Genomic DNA, 17,756 nt, shown 5'->3' with positions numbered 1-17,756 from the left:
CCCTCTTAGTCATATTATTAAAGTCAGTCATTGCTTTTCTCAGCAATGTCTAACTAATAAGCCCATAAAAGGCTTTCTTCAATTCTGTCAGTAGTTTTCATCTCAAGCATTTTTCTTAGAATATCTCTCTGTTTACGAGTTCTTGGATTTTGTCTCTTTCTATTAAAGTACATTAATCATAGTTTCTAAAAAATTCCTGGTCTGATAATTTGAACATTCCTGCCATATCTGACTCTGGTTCTGATGCTCCTTTGCTATCTTCAAATTGTGTTTTTGTTTTTTAGTCTGGTCCTTTTTTTGTTGAAAGGTAGACATGATGTACTGGTTAAAAGGAACTATGTATGGTAAACAGGCCTTCAGTAATTCAATGGTAAAATGTGTGGGAAGAAGAGGCACTCTACTTTTCCTATGATTAGGCCTGTCTTTTAGTGAGCCTGTGCCCCTAGAATGTGAAATTCACTAGTGCATCTCTGTCCCCACCACCCTCTTAGGTGGGACAGGATGGCCAGAGGGGGCTGGAGTTGGCTATTTCTCTTCCTCCATGTGTAATGCTAAAGGGAGCACATGTTGGATGTTTTCTTTCGCCCAGGTAGGTTAATCTCTGGTAATTGTTTCTCCTGAGGGTAGGCCTATTCAAAAGCTTCTTTTTACCTTGCCCATTGCTGGAAGCATGAAAGATTTTTTTTCCAGTGAAGATCAGTAGAGCTCGTATAGGTAAAACTCACAAAACTGTGTCTTCTCCAATACCAGGACATTGCCCCCCTTCCCCCTTCCTTGGAGTTTTTAACTCTGGGATTTCCCTGAGCCTTTAGCAATTACAATTTGGGATTCCCTACCCAAGCAGTGGTTGCTGTGGAGGTTTCTTTCTGATCCCGTTCCAGGATGTTTTGATTCTCCATTTCTGCCTGTTTCTCTCTCCAATTTGAGGGGCAGTAGTTTGCTCAATGACTTTACTTCTATGGTGAATCAAAGACGAGTGGTTGATTTTTTTCAGTTTGTTCAACTTTTTACCTGTTAGTATAGAGTGATGACACCTCACATGCTAGACCAGAAATCTGAAGTCTACTTTATAGTTCTGAAGTTAGGTATATATATATTCTGGTAATTTAAGCCTATGAATATCACATTCTTTGATGATATTATATTCATAAGTGGCACTAATTTAAAATTTTAAATTGTTTATTGCCTGTATATAGAAATACTATAAGAAAACAGTATTATATGTAACATATATACACACACCACATAGTACAGAGGAACGGTGTGATATATACACAGATATAGACCCTATACGGGGTTTCCCAGGTGGAGCAGTGGTAAAGAATCTGTCCGCCAATGCAGGAGATGCAAGAGATGTGGGTCCGATCCCTGGGTCAGGAAGATCCCCTAGAGCAGGAAACGGCAATCCACTACAGTATTCTTGTCTGGAAAATTTCATGGACAGAGAAGTCTGGCAGGCTATAGTCCATGACTGAGCACACACAGATACCCTATATAGAAACACAATAAAATATATTTATCCACATATTTATAACTTCTAGCACTCTTCATTACTTTACCTTTGCAGAGATCCAATTTTCCATCTGGTATTATTTTCCTTTTACCTGACGAAGCTCCTTTACACTCCTGTAATTCAGGTCTGCTGCTGATGTATTTTCACTTTTTTTTTTAGTGTGAAAAGTCTGTTTTTCCTGTACATGTCTGAAAGATATTTTCACTGAGTATAGAACTGCAGAAACTGAGACAGTTTCTCTTTTAATCAATTAGAGATGTCGCTCCACTTCAGTACTTTAGAGATGTCTTGTTTTCAACATCTTTAAAGTTTTGAAAAGTTTACAGTGAGAATCCACATCCTACTTTTGTTCCTTTCCGTGTAACGTGTCTTTTCTCTCTGGCTGCTTTAAGATTTCCTTGTCAACACTGATTTTTAGCAATCTGGTTATGATGTGCTTTCCTTTTGCTTCTTCTTCTTGGGTTTGTTAACCTTTGTTCCTTTCTATTTATGGGTTTAGAATTTTCATCAAATTTGGAAAAATTTTAGATATATTTTCCTGCCTCCTGCCTAGTGATGACTACAATGATATATATATATATATATATATATATATATATATGTATTAGACTGATTGATACTATTCTTTAAGTTTCTCATGCTCTGTGCTTTTTCTCCTCATGCTTTTGTCTGAACAGTTTCTAATGATATTTCACTGATTCTTAAAAAGTCAGTAGTTATCTATTTTGTTATTAATCCTATCCAATGTACTTTTCAATTTAGTCTTTCTCATCTCTAGAAGTACATTTGCATTTTTAAAATATCTTCCATTTCTCCCGTCATGTTGACATTTTGTTCTATATTGCTGGCTATGAAGAATACATAATTGCTGTTTTATATTGTTTTCTGGTAAGCCCATCAACCATGTTAATTCTAGGTTTCTTTCTATCATTTTGGTTTTCTCCTTGTTACAGGTTTTATTTTTCATATTTTGCATGCCTAGTAATTTTCTAGCAGATGTCAGACACTGTAAAATTTACACTGTTGTACGATGCTTCATTCAATCAGTGTGTTGGACTTTATTCTCACATAAAGTTAAATTACTGAGGATTAGTTTGACTCCTTCGAGTCCTTTTAGCTTCTTGGGATAGGTCTATTGCAGTCTTTTAGTCTAGAACTAATTGAGCTCACTACAGCTATACACGTCCAAGAACTCGACCTGTTGTTCCACTTAAGTCTCTTCATTATAGCCAGTGAGAAAGAAAAAATGTTCCCAGCTCTGTGCAATCACCAGAAAGTGTCTGGCTCTCTTCCTTACATTAGTTCTTACCCAACCCTCTCATTTTTCTATTCTTGGCTTGTATAGATCTGTGATCACCCAAAGATTTGATAGGTTCCCTTTGCAGACTGAGTTCTGCCTTTATGCAATGACCTCTTCTTCACTGTTCTGCCTCAAAACTTCTAGGTAATTCAGATCCTCCAATATCTGATAAACGTACTAAGACCAGGCAGGCTGTTTGGGCTCCTCCCACCCCGTTTTTCAACTTGGGAAGTGCCTCCAGGCAGAGTTGGCATAATTGTTTGGTGCATTTCATTGGTTTCCTTTCTCACAGGGATCATAGTCTTGTGTTCCTTGTTGAACAATGTCTGAACACAATTTTTTTCTTTGGTCTAGTCTTCTGGATGTTTACAACAAAAGAACAATTCCTTTAGCAGTTAATACTTCATGAACAGGAGATGTTTCCCCATACAGTGATTTCCACTTCTGTGAAATCAACTGTTTTTTAAGTACACTTTTAAACCCAGATTTAATTGAATAATTTTTATACCAAAATTTTCAATAAGAGATTCTGACAAAAGCTATTATTTCTAAGTTCAATAAATAAAAAATGTTCAGATCCAAATTTTTTTATCAATGATATTTTACTCTTCTACTCATTTTTGGCCTCAAACAAAACTTACAAAGTTTATTTTGTATATATTTCTTTCTACTAGTCATATAGTGTATGGAAGACTAATAGCTGTATTAATTCTGTTGCTTAACTACAAAAAACTATAAGCAACTCTTTTCAGATATTCATTACACTACAAAATTCTCTTCTCAAGCTCAAAATACTTCATTTGATATCTCTACTATTTTTAATATCTTTATTTGCTGCTATAGTAGATCAAACATAATGTTATTTAAGAGTCTAAGACATTAAGCAGAAAGACTTTAAAAAGCAGAGTAAAATTTTTGTCAATCGCATTGAAATTTTGGTTTGGGGAGGTAAGGTGAAGAAAGCTGAGCGCCGAAGAATTGATGTTTTTGAACTGTGGTGTTGGAAAAGACTCTTGAGAGTCCCTTGGACTGCAAGGAGATCCAGTCCATCCTAAAGGAGATCAGTCCTGGGTGTTCATCGGAAGGACTGATGCTGAAACTCCAATACTTTGGCCACCTCATGCGAAGAGTTGACTCATTGGAAAAGACCCTGATGCTGGGAGGGATTGGGGGCGGGAGGAGAAAGGGACGACAGAGGATGAAATGGCTGGATGGCATCACCAACTCGATGGACATTAAGTTTGAGTAAGCTCTGGGAGTTGGTGATGGACAGGGAGGCCTGGCGTGCTGTAATTCATGGGGTCGCAAAGAGTAGGACACGACTGAGCGACTGAACTGAACTGAAAGAGGAGAGGCCCTGGTGAGCACTACACGCTTTCAGCTGGAATCCACTAAGGGCTGGCTACATCTTCAAAGTCAGAGTGAGTGCTTGCTTCGGCAGCACATATACTAAAATTGGAATGATACAGAGAAGATTAGCAAAGTCAGAGTGAACTAGATGTAGAAGGAGACTAACCAAAGTAACAGGCCTGAATTTATACCATTCTTTGAGCAGATAAGGTGACCAGGCCCTACTCTATCTGCCAGAGGACAGAATAAATCTTGTCTATAGGAAGATATTATCCAGAGCCTCACCAATTCTTCAGAAATTATCAAGTACATTTGACAGAATCAAATGACTGGAAACTGAGAGAAAAACATATACACAGATGATTGTGATAATGGAATTATAAAACAAGGACATAAAAAAAAAACTATGAAAGTTAGTTTTAAAAATATTGAGTAAAGATAGAGAAAACAGTTAAAACCAGATGGAACATTTATCAGAAAAATAATAATCTGCCTGCAATGCAGGAGACCCAGGTTTGATCTCTGGGTCAGGAAAATCTGAAAAGCTGAAAATCCAGGAAAATCTCTAAGCCTGGAGAAAGGAATGGCTACCGACTCCAGTATTCTTGCCTGGAGAAGTGGGAAGACTTAGAAAGGGAAAAGATATTCTTGTTAAATAAATCTGACCAAAAATTTACGACAGGCAACCCAAAAGGAAAACATACAAAAGTCTTAGAGAAACTTAATGAAAGAAGTTACCCAAATTACTACCAAACATAAAAAAGTATTTAATTTCATTATTAGAAGGAAACCTGGAGAAGGTAATGGCACCTCACTCCAGTACTCCTGCCTAGAAAATCCCATGGAAGGAGGAGCCTTGTAGGCTGCAGTCCACGGGGTCGCTAAGCATCGGACACAACTGATGGACTTCACTTTCACTTTTCACGCATTGGCGAAGGAAATGGCAACCCATTCCAGTGTTCTTGCCTGGAGAACCCCAGGGACGGGGGAGCCTGTTGGGCTGCCGTCTATGGGGTCGCACAGAGTCGGACACGACCGAAGCGACTTAGCAGCAGCAGCAGCAGAAGGAAACAATTAAATCGAACACAGGCATACCACAGAGACATCACATGTCTGATTCCAGACCATAGTAGTATTAAGCAAATACCTCAATAAAGTAGATCACATGAATTTTTTTGATTTCTCAGTGCATATAAAAGTTATGTTTACTATACTATACTGTGCTGTACATGCCACAGTAGTCTATTAAGTGTGAAAAAGCATTATGTCCAAAAAAAAAAAGTACACACATTTATTTAAAAATATTTAATTTCTAAAAGATGCTAACCCATCATGTGAGCCTTCAGTAAGTTGTAATCTTTTTGCTAACAGACGATCTTGTGTTGATGCTGATGGCTGCTAACCGATCAGGTGGTTGCTGAAGGCTGGGGTGTCTATGGCAACCTCTTAAGATCAGTTAAATCTGCTGCATGAATTAACTCATCCCATCACAAAGCGACTGGTGTTTCTGTTGCATTAGCATTTTATCCATGGAAAAACATCTTTAAAAATTGGAGTCAATCTTCTCAGACTTAGTCACTACTTTACCAACTAAGTTTATGTAATAGTCTAAATCCTTTGTTGTCCCTTCAACAGTCTTCACAGGATCTCCAACAAGAACAGATCCATCTCAAAAAACCAATTTGTTTGTTTGTCCATCAAAGGTTATCATGAGATTGTAGCAATGCATTCATCTTCAGGCTCCGCTTCTAGTTCTCTTGCTATTCCACATTTACCGTTACTTCCTCCACTGAAGTCCTGAACCCCTCAAAGCCATCCATGAAATTTAAAATCAACCTCCTCCAAACTTCTGTTAATGTTGACCTTTTGACTTCTTGTCATGAATCATGAATGTTCTTAATGTATCTAGAATGGTAATTCCTTTCCAGAAAGTTTTCAAATTACTTGGCTTAGATCCATTGCAGGAATCACTATCTATAGCAGCAATAGCTAAACAAAGTATTTAAAATAATGAAAGTTGAAATTACTCCTTGATCGATCCATGGGCTACAGAAAAGATGTTCTGTTAGCAGGCATGAAAACAATATTAATCCCACTATACATCTCCATCAGAGCTCTTGGGTGGCCAGGTGCATTGTCAATGAGCAGTAAATTTTAAGAGGAAACTTTTTTCTGAGCAACAGATCTCAAACATGCAGTTGAGTAAAATATTCAGTAATTTAAGCCTCGGTATGCTGTCAGCCAGGCATTGTTGCTCTGCTTACACAGCACAAGCAAAGTAGATTCAGCATCATTCTTAGGAGCCCTGAGATTTTTGGAAGGGTAAATGAACACTGGCTTCAATTTAAAAGTCACCAGCTACATTAGCCTTAAAAAAGAGAGTCAGCTTGTCCTTTGAATTTTTATTTTTCTTTTAAAAAGGCCCAAAGAGGTCAGACTTTTATAAATTAATTAATTAGGCTGCGCTGGGTTTTAGTAGCAGAACTCTGGATCTTCAGTCTTCATTGCAGCATGCAGGATCTTTTAGTTGCAACATGCAAACTTTAGTTGCGGCATGTGGGATCTAGTTCCCTGACCAGGGATCAAACCTGGGCCCCCTGCATTGGGAGGTTGGAATCTCAGCCCCTGGACCACCAAGGATGTCACAATGTCCTTTGAAAATTTGAAGCCAGACATTGACTTCTCTGTTATGAAAGTCCTAGATGTTTCATCTTCTTGCAAAATAAGATTGCTTCATCTACACTTTTGTTTAATGTTACCACCTTTGTTAATTATCTTTGGCAGATCTTCTGAATAGTTTACTGCAACTTCTCCATCAGCACCTGCTGCTTCACCTCACACTTTATGTTGTGGTTTTTCCCTTAAACCTCATGAACCAACCTCTCAAACATTTTTTCTGCAGCTTCCTCATCATCACTCCAACCCTTCATAGAACTGAAGTTAGAGCCCTGCGGGTTAGGCTTTGGCTTAAGTGAAGGTTCTTAAATATTCTAAAAAAAATTAAATAAATAACTATGTATAGAAAATTTACATACATAAATTGCTATGCAGAATAGCTATGATGGAGAGAGGCCCTTTGCATTCATCATTCACAGCTTGGCAAACTGTTTGGTTCCAGAGGCCTAGTCTTCTGGCCATCTCAAAGTTTCTAACATGCTCTACTCACTAAGCTTAATCATTTCTAGCCTTTGACTTACAAGTGAGAGACATGTGGGTCTTCTTTTCACTTCAACACTTAAGAGGCCATTGTAGGGTTATTCATTAGCCTCATTTCAATATTGTTAAATCTCAGGCAATAGGAAGGACCAAGGAGAGGGAGATAGATGGGGTCAGTGGAGCAGTCAGAATGCACATATTTATTAAGTTTGATATCTTATATGAGTATGGTTTGTGGCAACCCAAAACAAATAGAATAGAATGGGTCTAAATCCTGGCTCTGTCATTTATTTACTAGTTGAGTGTTTTAGGGGCAGGAAACTTGGTTAAAGAGAGATATGTAATAAATGTAAGATTAAATAAGTATTAATAATGAATAGGAAGGAGCACACACAAAACAGTGGAAAGTTTTATACTATAGCTGGTAACTACTATTTTCTCCTTTGTATCTCTGCAAACATTTCTTCACATAAAGTTCAATGTAAGGCTTATTTTTTAGACAATAGTAATGTTTCGTTGCATCAACACTGGTGAAATGGTCTGCTCTTGGGTGCCTTAGACCGTGATGTTTTTCATCTTTGGAAATGATTGCATATAAAGGCATTTTCTTCCTATTTAAGCAAGTTCCTTTTTCATCAGATACATATTCTGGTTCACAAGCCTTCTCTTCTATGAGCTTTTTGGCTCAGCTGTTAACTGCCTTTTTTCTTCACACTCTAAAAAGAAAATACTTAAACTTCTAAATTGAACCATTACTATAGACACAGAAAGTTAGAAGTGGCACTAATTCCTTCAACACCTGATGTATCAGAAGATACAATTATAAAGTCTTAAATAGAAAGAACAATATTTTCCCTTTACTTTTTAAAAAGATCCTTATTTCTTAAATATTCTAAAAATTTTTTAAATAAATTACTATGTATAGAAAATTTACATACACAAATTGCTATGTAGAACAGCTATGATGGAGGGAGGCCCAACATTTGAACAATTTAAGAAGCTATATTAAAAAAATTTTTAAGAAATAAAAATTAAAATATCTGTTTGAAGACATCAGAAAGCTCTGACGAAAGCCAGGATACAAAGAACTATTAAGATCCCGAAAAGAAGTGGGCTAGACACTTGCCACTGATGTCCTCTCAAGGCATCTGCCAACTAAACCACACAGGAATACAAAGATGCCAAGAACAAAGTGACTGATACCAAAGCGAATTGTATTGGGGAGACAAAAATTGGAATACCAAGATCAGCTTAAAGAAAAAAAAACAACAGCTGGACCACAGCAATGGAGGAAAATGAGAATAAGTCGAGTCCAAAAACTGCAAATCAGCCTCAGTTCTGCTCAATTCCCAACTGGACTGAAATGTTGTACTATTTACCTATTGCTATAAAACAACTAATCCCCAAACATAATGGCTATAAAAAATAACATTTACTACCTCACAGTTTCTGCAGGAAAAGTACAGAACTGTCTAGCTGGGGGGCGGGGTTAGGCTCAGGATATCTCACGAGCTCACAGTCAGGATGCTGGCAGGGGCTACAGTCACTGGAATACATGACTGGGGTGGCACGTTCAAAGGGTTTCCTCACATGGTTGCTGGCAAGGTGCTTCACCATGTGGGACAGGATAGGCCCGCTTGATGTCCTCAAGAAACCTATTCTGTCCCCATGTTATTATGGTATGTAACCTGCCCCAGAGCAAGCAATCCAAGAGAAAGAAAGCTACAATGTCTTTAGTGATTTAGTTACATATGTCACTTTGCTACTTTTGTATCCTATTTGCTGTCACTAAGTATAGCCCAAGCCAGGAATTAGGCTCTACCTTTTATTGGGAAAGTTCAAGTATTAGCCACTCAGTCACATCCAACATTTTTGGAGCCCATGGACTGTAGCCTGCCAGGCTCTTCTGTCCATGGGATCCTCCAGGCATGAATATTGTGGTGGGTTACCATTCCCTTCTCCAGGGGATCTTCCTGACCCAGGGATTGAACTTGGGTCTCTGGCATTGCTGGTGGATTCTTTGTTGTTGGAGCCACCAGGACTATCAAAGAATTAATGGGTACATTTTAAAACCTTCAGTAAAAGAGGCTGTGTCCCTCTCTCTGCCTCCTGCCAGAATATAGGGTGAATTCACTCTGATAAAAGATAATATCATTTAGAGCCTCCATAATTTTTAATACATAATTTCCAAGATTCAAACAAAAAAAAATCAGTAAGTGCAATAAGAAACAGGGTGAACTTCCCTAGTGGCACAGTGGATAAGAATCCACTTCTCAGTGCAGGGGACATGAGTTCGACCCCTGCCTGGTCCAGGAAGATTCTACATGCCGCAGAACAACTAAACCTGGGTACCACAACTACTGAGCCTTTGCTCTAGAGCTCACAAGCCACAACTACTGAGCCTCCATGCTGTAAATACTGGAGTCCATGGGCCTAGAGCCAGAAGAGAAGCCACTGCAATGAGAAGCCAGGGGACCACAGTGAAGAACAGCTACCACTTGCCACAACTAGAGAATGTGCACGCAAAGCAATGAAGACTCAGTGCAGCCATATGTATATAAATAAAAGAAACAAGGCAAAGATGACCTGTTCAGTAAACAGAAAGAGCTCAAAGTGACCCAGATATGAGTGATAAGAAGTAAATCAGAAAATAATAGCAATTAAAATGTTCAACATGTGATGACAAGACGAAGAATTTCACCAGAGGACTTACTTGAATCTATTAAAATTGAATCCAATGGGAAGAAGAGATTGCAACATTAAACTGAAACTAAGAACTAAATACATGAGTATTTAACAGCCACTTGGATACAGTTGAAGAGAGGATAAATAAAATAGGAAACAGTGAAAATAGCACAGAGAACAAAAAAGATGGAGTGTACAGAGAAGAATGTAACTGGAATACCAGAAGGCGAGAAGAGACAGGATGGTGCAAAACCAGCATCTAAAAGGAGAACAGCCAAGAAGACTCTTTCAAAGATAATGAAAAGACACGCAGTCACAGATTCAAGAACTCTGAGCTCCAATAAGGATAAACTATTTTCCCTCCACATGACAGAACATGACTGACAAAAATCAACGATATATACAGACTATCTTGAAAACAGCTACAGAAATACACACACTATCTTCAAAGAAGGAACAATAAGATGGATATCTAACTATTCAATAGCAATTCTAAAAGTCTGAAAACAAGGTAATGACATCTTGAAAGTGCTAAAAATAATTGCCAACTTATAATTCAATACCGGGTTAAAACATTTAAAAATAAAGACATATGAAGTTTTTTTCCAGACAAATACAATGTCCTGGGTGGAATTTTAAAAACAAATATTAAATGGAATTCTTGAGGCAGAAGAAAAAGTATCCCTAATGGAAACACAGGAAGAAATGATGAGCAACAGAAAGGGTAAATACAGTTCACTCTTGCGCAATGAGGGCGCTAGGGGTGTCAAGCCCCCGTTGCAGTTGCAATCCAAGTATAAACTTCTGACTCCCCCAAAAACTAGTAATGGGCCTCATAGGTGGCTCAGTAGTAAAGAATCTGCCTGCCAAGTAGGAGACCTGCGTTCGAGCCCCAGGTTGGGAAGATCCCCTGAGGAAGGATATGGCAACCTACTCCAGTATTCTTGCCTGGGAAATTCCATAAACAGAGGAGCTTGGGGGTCTACCGTCCATGGGGTTGAAAGACGTGACCTTCAGCTTTATGACTAAACATGGACATGACTTTATGACTAAACAACAACAAAAACAAAAACTAGTAATAGACTACTACTGACCAGAAGCCTTACTGGTAACATAACTAGTTAACATATATTTTGTATGTTATATACTGTATTCTTTCAGTAAAGCAAGTTATAGAAAATATTAAGAAAACCATAAGGAAAATACAGTTATAATACTCTTCTATATTTACTGATACTGTAAATTTACATAGTTTACAAGATAAATTGTCTGTCAGTACCTACATCAATATTTGTCCTATAAGATACAAAATACCATAGATAGTATATGTATTATTAACATTAGACATCAAAAATGAAACTGAGAAATTCATATTTGCTTACAGGTACTATTTTTACTGAAAAAAATCCATTATGTCCATGTATATAAGTAGACTGAGCAGTTCAAACCCTTACTGTTCAAGAGTCAATCAATCATATTTGAGGAACTCTTAAGTGAATGATGAAAGTGAAAGAGGAGAGTAAAAAAGTTGGCTTAAAGGTCAACATTCAGAAAACTAAGATCATGGCATCTGGTCCCATCACTTCATGAGAAATAGATGGGGAGACAGTGGAAACAGTGGCTGACTTTATTTTTTTGGGCTCCAAAATCACTGCAGATGGTGACTGCAGCCATGAAATTAAAAGACACTTACTCCTTGGAAGGAAAGTTATGACCAACCTAGATAGCGTATTAAAAAGCAGAGACATTACTTTGCCAACAAAGGTATGTCTAGTCAAGGCTATGGTTTTTCCAGTAGTCATGTATGGATGTGAGAATTGGACTGTGAAGCAAGCTGAGCACTGAAAATTGATGCTTTTGAACTGTGGCGTTAGAGAAGACTCTTGAGAGTCCATTGGACTGCAAGAAGATCCAACCAGTCCATTCTAAAGGAGATCAGTTCTGGGTGTTCATTGGAAGGACTGATGCTGAAGCTGAAACTCCAATACTTTGGCCACCTCATGCGAAGAGTTGACTCATTGGAAAAGACCCTGATGCTGGGAGGGATTGGGGGCAGGAGAAGAAGGGGATGACAGAGGATGAGATGGCTGGATGGCATCACCGACTCGATGGGCATGAGTTTGAGTAAGCTCCGGGAGTTGGTGATGGACAGGGAGGCCTGCTGTGCTGCGATTCATGGGGTTGCAAAGAGTCAGACAACGACTGAGTGACTGAACTGAACTGAACTGAAGTGAATGATTATACAAAGTAATGATATTGTCTTATGAGATTTAAAATAATGTAAAACTCAAGTGCATGAAACAAACACGAGGAAGCAGTGAATGGAGTTAAAAAGTGTTCTAAGGTCACACACTGCCTATAAAATGGTAAAAGTAGCAATTCATATCAGACTCAAATAGAGTCAAGAATACATATCATGATCTTCAGGAAAACTTCTGAAGGTTATCCTTTAGGTTGAAAAATGTGTTTTCCTAAAGGTTGAAAGATGTGTAATTAATGAGGAAATGCGGAATGGAAAAAAAAAAAATTCACCAAAACAAAATTCACGTAAGTTGAGAAAAAGACACGGATAAGGGAAAAGTATCAAAAATAATGGGCAAATAGAAAACAAGTATTAAGACTACAGTTATGAGTCAACAAAAAGCAGTTAAGATTACATTAAACATAATCTAAGATTTCTAATTAATAATTATCTTCAGGTTAGATTAAAAATACATGCTCAGCTTAATAAATAATTATAAAGCTAGTATTCACATAGCCCCTACTCAGATAAATATATTGTAAATTATCCGCACTGCAGAAATCCACATGCCTCTATCCTGAATCATAAATCTCCTCCATAAATAGCATTTGTGGTACTAATCCCCTTTTTTACTCTTTAGATTCACTATCTGCCTCTGAATCCATAAATAACATAGTTTTTGCTGGATGAACTTCATTTGAATTGGAATCATGCTATTCCTTGTATACTCCTTTCAATCATGTTTTTGTGGAAATAATTCATGTGGTTACATGTGACTGTAGTTCATTTTTGTTAATGTACAGAATTCCACCATATGGATTTACAGCAATTATTCTTCTGTTAAACTGTAGACGGACTTTTTTCCTTCTGGTTTTTAGCTACTATGGAAAATTCTGCTAATAAACATTCCTAAATATATATATATATGTCCTATTGTACATGTGCACATGTTTCTAGCTAGGGTATTTATCAAGGGATAAAACTCTTAGGACAAAGGACATTCAGATCTTCAATATTTCTAGATAATGCCAAATTTTTTTCTGAAGAACTATACTAATTTACTCACCCAATAACAAAATATTAAATAAAACCAATTCTCTTATCGCAAACTCTCACCAATACCTGGTACTGTCAGAATTTAAAATGTTTTACTTTTCCTTGAAAGTGAAAGTCACTCAGTTGTGTTTGACTCTTTGCGATCCCATGGACTTTACACACAGACCGTGAAATTCTGCAGGACAGAACACTGGAAAGGGTAGCCTTTCCCTTCTCCAGGGGATCTTCCCAACCCAGGTCTCCCGCATTGCAGGTGGATTCTTTACCAGCTGAACCACAAGGGAAGCCCATGAATACTGGAGTGGGTAGCCTATCCCTTCTCCAGCAGATCTTCCTGACCCAGGAATCGAACCAGGGTCTCCTGCATGGCAGGTGGATTCTTTAACTGAGCTATGAGGGAAGCTTTTCCTTAACCAATATGAAATGGTATCTCATGTGGTTTTAATTTGCATTTCCCTGATTACTTAGTGAAGATGAGCACCATGTCATGTGTTTATTGGCCGTTTATAGCAAACCCCCTCTTCCAACACCACGAGAGACGGCTCTACACATGGACATCATCAGATGGTCAATACCAAAATCACACTGATTATATTCTTTGCAGCCGAAACTGGAGCAGCTCTATACAGTAAGCAAAAAAAAGACCGGGAGTTGACTATGGCTCAGATCACAAACTTCTTATTGCAAAATTCAGACCTTAAGTGAAGAAAGTAGGGAAAACTACGAGGTCATTCAGGTATGACCTAAATCAAATCCCTTACAAATATACAGTGAAAGTGACAAATAGATTCAAGGGATCAGATCTGATAGACAGAGGGCCTGAAGAACTATGGATGGTGGTTCTTAACATTTTATAGGAGGTGGTGATCAAAACCATCTCCAAGAAAAAAATGCAATAAGGCAAAATGGTTGTCTGAGGAGACCTTACAAACAGCTGAAAAAAAAAAAAGAAGCAAAAGGCAAAGGAGAAAAGGAAAAATATACCCATCTGAATGCAGAGCTCCAAAGAATAACAGGGAGAGATAAGAAAGCCTTACTAACTGAACAGTGCAAAGAAACAGGAAAACTATAGAATGGGAAAGACTACAGATGTCAAGAAAATTAGAGATACCAAGGGAACATTTCATGCAAAGATGGGCCCAAAAAAGGACAGAAATGGTACGGACCTAACAGAAGCAGAAGACAGTAAGAAGAGGTGGCAAGAATACACAGAACTATACAAAAAGATCTTAATGACCCAGATAACCATGATGGTGGGATCACTCACCTAGAGCCAGACATCTTTGAGTGTGAAGTCAAGTGGGAATTAGGAAGCATCACTATAAACAAAGCTAGTGGAATTCCAGCTGAGCTATTTCAAATCCTAAAAGATGATGCTGTGAAAGTGCTGCACTCAATATGCCAGCAATTTGGAAAATTCAGCAGTGGCCACGGGACTGGAAAAGGTCAGTTTTCATTCCAATCCCAAAGAAAGGCAATCCCAAAGAATGCTCAAACTACCACACAATTGCACTTATCTCACATGCTAGCAAAGTAATGCTCAAAATTCTCCATGCCAGGCTTCAACAGTACATGAATCGTGAACTTCCAGATGTTCACACTGGATTTAGAAAAGGCAGAGGAAGCAGAGATCAAATTGCCAACATCCGTTGGATCATCAAAAAAGCAAGAGAGTTCCAGAAAAACATCTATTTCTGCTTTACTGACTATGCCAAAGCCTTTGACTGTGTGGATCACAATAAACTATGGAAAATTCTTAAAGAGATGGGAATACCAGACCACCTTACCTGCTTCCTGAGAAATCTGTATGCAGGTCAAGCAGCAACAGTTAGAACCGACAATGGACTGGTTCCAAATTGGGAAAGGAGTATGTCAAGGCTGTATACTGTCACCTGTTTATTTAACTTATATGTAGAGCACATCATGCGAAATGCTGGGCTGGATGAAGCACATGCTGGAATCAAGATGGCGTGAGAAATATCAAGAACTTCAGATATGCAGATGACACCACCCTTATGGCACAAAGCGTAGAGGAACTGAAGAGCCTCTTGATGAAAGTGAAAGAGGAGAGTGAAAAAGCTGGCTTAAATCTCACCATTCAAAAAATGAAGATCATGGCATCTGGTCAAATCACTTCATGGCAAATAAGTGGGAAAAAACAATGGAAACAGTGACAGGCTTTATTTTCTTGGGCCCCCAAATCACTGCAGATGGTGACTGCAGCCATGAAATTAAAAGATGCTTGCTCCTTGGAAGAAAAGCTACAATCAACCTAGACAGCATATTAAAAAGCAGAAACATTACATTGCCAACAATGGTCGGTCTCATCAAAGCTATGGTTTCTCCAGGAGTCATATATGGATGTGAGAATTGGACCATAAAGAAAGCTGAGTGCCAAAGAACTGATGCTTTTGAACCATGATGTTGGAGAAGACTCGAGAGTCCCGTGGACTGCAAGGAGATAAAATCAGTCAATCCTAAAGGAAATCAGTCCTGAATATTCATTGGAAGGACTGATGGTAAAGTTCCAATACTTTGGCCACCTGATGCAAAGAACTGACTCATTGGAAAAGACCCTGATGCTGGGAAAGATTGAAGGTGCGAGAAGTGGATGACAGAGGATGAGATGGTTGGATGGCATCACCGACTTGATGGACATGAGTTTGAGCAAGCTCTGGGCATTGGTGATGGACAGGGAAGTCTGGCATGCTCAGAAAGAGTCGGACACGACTAAGACTGAACTGAACTGAAAAGTTAACCATTTCCCCAATGATCTGCCATACAATCTCCAACACAAATCACGAATATATCGATGTAGAGGTTTCCAGATACTGTTACATAGCTCTATTCCAGCACTTGCCAATATCATATTATCCTAATTTCTAGAGTTTTATAATGTCCTGATGTCTGATACCAAACTCCTTTTAGTTTGTTTCTCTGTTTAAAAGGTATCCTGACCTCTTAATCTGTTGCATTTATCTTACCATTTCAGAATTAAATCAACTTGTCAAGTTCCATAAAATTGCTCACTATGAAACTGAAAGTTTACTCTATAAATTAATTTGAATGAATGTAACAGCAATTTCTTGGAGAAGGACATGGCAACCCACTCCAGTATTCTTGCCTGGAAAATCCCATGGACTGAGAATCCTGGTAGGCTACAGTCCATGGGGTCGCAAAGAGTCAGACACGACTGAGCGACTTCACTTCATTTCACCTAACAGCAATTTCTAATACTACACTGTCCAAAGCATAAACATGGTACATTTCTTCAGTGAATTCTTCTTTAATATCTCTAAGTTTTGTAATTTCCTTCAGAGTTATTACATGCCTGATAATTGTATTTCTAGGTACCTGATATGTTTAATACTACTATGTTAAAAGTTTTTTCATTTCCTAATTTTTTTTATCTCGTATTGTGCTAGTCGTTCAGTAATGTGTCCAACTCTTTACGACCCCATGGACTGCAGCTTGCCAGCCTCCTCTGTCTATGGAATTCTCAAGGCAAGAATACTGGAATGGGTAGCCATTTGTTTCTCCAGGGGATCTTCCCTACACAGGGATAGAACCTGGCTCTCCTGCATTGTAGGCAGATTCTTTACTGTCTCAGCCATCAGGGAAGCCCATATTTGGTATATAAGAATACAACTTCTTTCTTATATTAGCAATTGTGCTAAACTCTAATTAATCCTAATAATTTACCTGTAAGTTCCGTTGGATTTTCTACATATATATAATACCCCAATCATCTCTGCAATAATATTTACTGTTTCTTTTATATTTTTCTTTTTTTTTTTTTTGCATTAGCCAAGATATCAGTATAACATTAAAGTGGTAACAGCAGGCACCCTTCTATTTTTATCTCAAAGGGAATATTTCCCACATTTCACTATCAGATTAGTTTTAGGGTTTTTACAGATACTCTTTTGGAGAAGGCAATGGCAACCCACTCCAGTACTCTTGCCTGGAAAATCCCATGGATGGAGGAGCCTAGCAGGCTGCAGTCCATGGGGTCGCTAAGAGTTGGACACGACTGAGCGACTCCACTTTCACGCATCGGCGAAAGAAATGGCAACCTACTTCAGTATTCTTGCCTGGAGAATCCTAGGGACAGGGTGGTGGGCTGCCGTCTATGGGATCGCATAGAGTCGGACATGACTGAAGTGACTTAGCAGCAGCAGCAGCACAGATACTCTTTATTAGATTAAGGAAGTTACCTCTTATTCCAAGTTTGCTAAGAATTTGTTTTTAATCATAAACCAGATATTTTTATCAAATCCTACATCTATTGTGAACTGATGATGACTCTCCTAGCACATTACTTAAGTTAACTCGTTATTGTTAAACCAACATTGCAGCATTCCTAGAACAAACTCAACTTTTATATATTGTTGAATTTGGTTTACCAGTCTCTTGTTTAGGATTATTTGAATCATTTTGTGGGTACAAGTAAA

General features: G+C 38.2%; 1 protein-coding gene and 1 pseudogene across 1 annotated transcript in view; one reads left to right on the top strand and one right to left on the bottom strand.

The window, feature by feature from the left end:
* Window positions 1-17,756, bottom strand: part of ATF7IP2 (activating transcription factor 7 interacting protein 2) — a 68,052-nt gene that overhangs the window by 15,793 nt on the left and 34,503 nt on the right. The gene's annotated exons all lie outside the window — the stretch shown is intronic.
* Window positions 4,239-4,338, top strand: LOC133064122 (U6 spliceosomal RNA; annotated as a pseudogene).

Source organism: Dama dama, chromosome 10, assembly GCF_033118175.1.
Source record: "Dama dama isolate Ldn47 chromosome 10, ASM3311817v1, whole genome shotgun sequence".
NCBI classification, from domain to species: Eukaryota; Metazoa; Chordata; class Mammalia; order Artiodactyla; family Cervidae; genus Dama; species Dama dama.
Note: the sequence above shows the minus strand (reverse complement) of the source record. Positions and strands in the feature narration are given on the sequence as shown.